The sequence below is a fragment of the Lactuca sativa genome, chromosome 3, assembly GCF_002870075.4.
Source record: "Lactuca sativa cultivar Salinas chromosome 3, Lsat_Salinas_v11, whole genome shotgun sequence".
Lineage (NCBI taxonomy): Eukaryota > Viridiplantae > Streptophyta > Magnoliopsida > Asterales > Asteraceae > Lactuca > Lactuca sativa.
The window spans coordinates 324,562,265-324,567,075 of record NC_056625.2 but is presented as its reverse complement, the minus strand read 5'-3'; positions in this window follow the sequence as shown (position 1 = coordinate 324,567,075).

The window sequence follows — 4,811 nt, the reverse complement described above, 5'->3', positions numbered from 1 at the left end:
ACTTCTTTTTGAATTTCTTGTTCTTTAACTTTTTTATTTTTTTCCATTTCTTGATTATCCATATCTCTTGAATTTGCATCTTTATTGCTAACATCCATTTCTTCATTAACAGGTTTCGAACTTTTCTCCAAGGATTTAATTAAATCTACCTTTCCTTCTTCATTTATAACCACACCAGCATTGAATTTCTGCCCTTTATTGCTTTTCTTTGTTACTAACGTGAATCCATCATCATCCATTTTCTCTTTTTTTCCATTTTCTTCTCTGTTAACAGCAACATCAGCTACATTATCATTTTTTTTCCCATTTAGAATCCCACAATTACTATTTTTATGCCCATAAACTTTGCAGTGATTACAAACATCAGGCCTCCACGCATACTCTATCCTGCATTTTGATTCAACTTTTTCTCCTGTCCCAAAATCAATTGAGACCACACTTAATTCTTTCATCCATTCTGTTTCTGCTGACATTTCCACAAGAAATCGCATAAATGCTGGCCTTCCCCAATGTTCATTACACATTTTTTGAGTTATTTTATCCATAGCAATTGGTTTCCCAATCTCATTTGCAATCAAAGTAATTCCTTTGCTGTTCCAATACTCCAAAGGTACATTAAACACTTTAACCCAAACAGGAACTGAATTAATTTGTGGTTTACTCAGAACTAAACCTGGCCTCCATCTTTGAGCAAACATAGGAACATTGTTAATCAGCCATGGCCCTCCCTCCAGCACATTCATCATTCCTTCCTTAGAATCAAACTTAAAGAAAAAAAATCCTTCATCATTTACCATTATATCCTTTAGCCCATATGTCTTCCACATCTTAAAAGTGAAATGATTAACAGTTGGAAACGCAAGTTTTTTCCCCACAAAAAACCCATACAAAGTAGCATGATAAGGAGCTCCACCCAACATTAAATCTGCATAAGGCAACTCAACTTTCCCCTTAGGCTTTCCATCATCTTTTGGAATTACTTTGATATTAAGATCCACTGCAGTGATTGTTGATTCAACCATACGAGCATAAGATTTTTTATTGTAATCACTAACCAACTTAGCTGCAGGGGATATAACAGGTTTGGAAAAATCCACGTTCAAGAAATTTGCTCCCTGTTCCTTCTTCATATCATTACCAGAATCAACTTCCAAATTACCATTCTCATTCATAGAATCTTTCATATCTTCATCAATACAATTAGTAGGACTACTAATTGGGTTAATAGGATTATCTTCAGAGACTAAAATGGTACCTGATATAACAGGAGCAACTTGCGATAAGGGGGACTTTCCCAAAATGCCCTTGACATTTTTTTTTTCAGTTACAGCTCCAATCACTGAAGAAGACGAAGCATTCTCCATAATCTTCGAAACATTGAGAACCTTGGAGGAAATCGATTCATCAACAGGCATCTGAATCGAAACTCTATTAGCGCTAACATTTTCCTTAGAAGAAATAAATCCCTCAAGCATGTCTGATGTTACTGGAAGCATAACAAATCCTTTTTCCTCAACCATTTCATTCTTCAATTTAGACACCCCAACTGTTTTGTTTTTATTCTGTGATTCCAATTTCTTCTCATTCGCGATCGCTTTTTCAAATGCATCTAGCTCCGATTTAATGAATTCTGGATCAACATTTTCTTTTCCATACCCAGATTTGATTACTTCACGAACTCCAGCTCTCAGCACGACCTTCGATCTTTCAATTGGTGATTTCGAACTCAAATACTTCTTTTCTTCCAGAATTCTAAAAGCCTTAGATTCCATTTTTCCTTTCAATCGAAGTGGCTTCTCCCCAGCATAGGGAGAAATTTCCTTGTGCACAGCTCTTCTGCCTCTTCTTTTAGCTCCAACATCAGCATCCAAATCGTCTTCATAAACTTTTAGATTATCTGGATCGGGAGGATCTGTGTAATTCATTCCGAACATCAGCATCCAAATCCCTATGCTGTGGCTTCTCCCCAGCATAGGGATAAATTTCCTTGCTTCGATCTTCTTTTTGGACTTCTTTTTGAATTTCTTGTTCTTTAACTTTTTTATTTTTTTTCCATTTCTTGATTATCCATATCTCTTGAATTTGCATCTTTATTGCTAACATCCATTTCTTCATTAACAGGTTTCGAACTTTTCTCCAAGGATTTAATTAAATCTACCTTTCCTTCTTCATTTATAACCACACCAGCATTGAATTTCTGCCCTTTATTGCTTTTCTTTGTTACTAACGTGAATCCATCATCATCCATTTTCTCTTTTTTTCCATTTTCTTCTCTGTTAACAGCAACATCAGCTACATTATCATTTTTTTCCCATTTAGAATCCCACAAGTACTATTTTTATGCCCATAAACTTTGCAGTGATTACAAACATCAGGCCTCCACGCATACTCTATCCTGCATTTTGATTCAACTTTTTCTCCTGTCCCAAAATCAATTGAGACCACACTTAATTCTTTCATCCATTCTGTTTCTGCTGACATTTCCACAAGAAATCGCATAAATGCTGGCCTTCCCCAATGTTCATTACACATTTTTTGAGTTATTTTATCCATAGCAATTGGTTTCCCAATCTCATTTGCAATCAAAGTAATTCCTTTGCTGTTCCAATACTCCAAAGGTACATTAAACACTTTAACCCAAACAGGAACTGAATTAATTTGTGGTTTACTCAGAACTAAACCTGGCCTCCATCTTTGAGCAAACATAGGAACATTGTTAATCAGCCATGGCCCTCCCTCCAGCACATTCATCATTCCTTCCTTAGAATCAAACTTAAAGAAAAAAAATCCTTCATCATTTACCATTATATCCTTTAGCCCATATGTCTTCCACATCTTAAAAGTGAAATGATTAACAGTTGGAAACGCAAGTTTTTTCCCCACAAAAAACCCATACAAAGTAGCATGATAAGGAGCTCCACCCAACATTAAATCTGCATAAGGCAACTCAACTTTCCCCTTAGGCTTTCCATCATCTTTTGGAATTACTTTGATATTAAGATCCACTGCAGTGATTGTTGATTCAACCATACGAGCATAAGATTTTTTATTGTAATCACTAACCAACTTAGCTGCAGGGGATATAACAGGTTTGGAAAAATCCACGTTCAAGAAATTTGCTCCCTGTTCCTTCTTCATATCATTACCAGAATCAACTTCCAAATTACCATTCTCATTCATAGAATCTTTCATATCTTCATCAATACAATTAGTAGGACTACTAATTGGGTTAATAGGATTATCTTCAGAGACTAAAATGGGACCTGATATAACAGGAGCAACTTGCGATAAGGGGGACTTTCCCAAAATGCCCTTGACATTTTTTTTTTCAGTTACAGCTCCAATCACTGAAGAAGACGAAGCATTCTCCATAATCTTCGAAACATTGAGAACCTTGGAGGAAATCGATTCATCAACAGGCATCTGAATCGAAACTCTATTAGCGCTAACATTTTCCTTAGAAGAAATAAATCCCTCAACCATGTCTGATGTTACTGGAAGCATAACAAATCCTTTTTCCTCAACCATTTCATTCTTCAATTTAGACACCCCAACTGTTTTGTTTTTATTCTGTGATTCCAATTTCTTCTCATTCGCGATCGCTTTTTCAAATGCATCTAGCTCCGATTTAATGAATTATGGATCAACATTTTCTTTTCCATACCCAGATTTGATTACTTCACGAACTCCAGCTCTCAGCACGACCTTCGATCTTTCAATTGGTGATTTCGAACTCAAATACTTCTTTTCTTCCAGAATTCTAAAAGCCTTAGATTCCATTTTTCCTTTCAATCGAAGTGGCTTCTCCCCAGCATAGGGAGAAATTTCCTTGTGCACAGCTCTTCTGCCTCTTCTTTTAGCTCCAACATCAGCATCCAAATCGTCTTCATAAACTTTTAGATTATATGGATCGGGAGGATCTGTGTAATTCATTCCGAACATCAGCATCCAAATCCCTATGCTGTGGCTTCTCCCCAGCATAGGGATAAATTTCCTTGCTTCGATCTTCTTTTTGGACTTCTTTTTGAATTTCTTGTTCTTTAACTTTTTTATTTTTTTCCATTTCTTGATTATCCATATCTCTTGAATTTGCATCTTTATTGCTAACATCCATTTCTTCATTAACAGGTTTCGAACTTTTCTCCAAGGATTTAATTAAATCTACCTTTCCTTCTTCATTTATAACCACACCAGCATTGAATTTCTGCCCTTTATTGCTTTTCTTTGTTACTAACGTGAATCCATCATCATCCATTTTCTCTTTTTTTCCATTTTCTTCTCTGTTAACAGCAACATCAGCTACATTATCATTTTTTTTCCCATTTAGAATCCCACAATTACTATTTTTATGCCCATAAACTTTGCAGTGATTACAAACATCATGCCTCCACGCATACTCTATCCTGCATTTTGATTCAACTTTTTCTCCTGTCCCAAAATCAATTGAGACCACACTTAATTCTTTCATCCATTCTGTTTCTGCTGACATTTCCACAAGAAATCGCATAAATGCTGGCCTTCCCCAATGTTCATTACACATTTTTTGAGTTATTTTATCCATAGCAATTGGTTTCCCAATCTCATTTGCAATCAAAGTAATTCCTTTGCTGTTCCAATACTCCAAAGGTACATTAAACACTTTAACCCAAACAGGAACTGAATTAATTTGTGGTTTACTCAGAACTAAACCTGGCCTCCATCTTTGAACAAACATAGGAACATTGTTAATCAGCCATGGCCCTCCCTCCAGCACATTCATCATTCCTTCCTTAGAATCAAACTTAAAGAAAAAAAATCCTTCATCATTTACC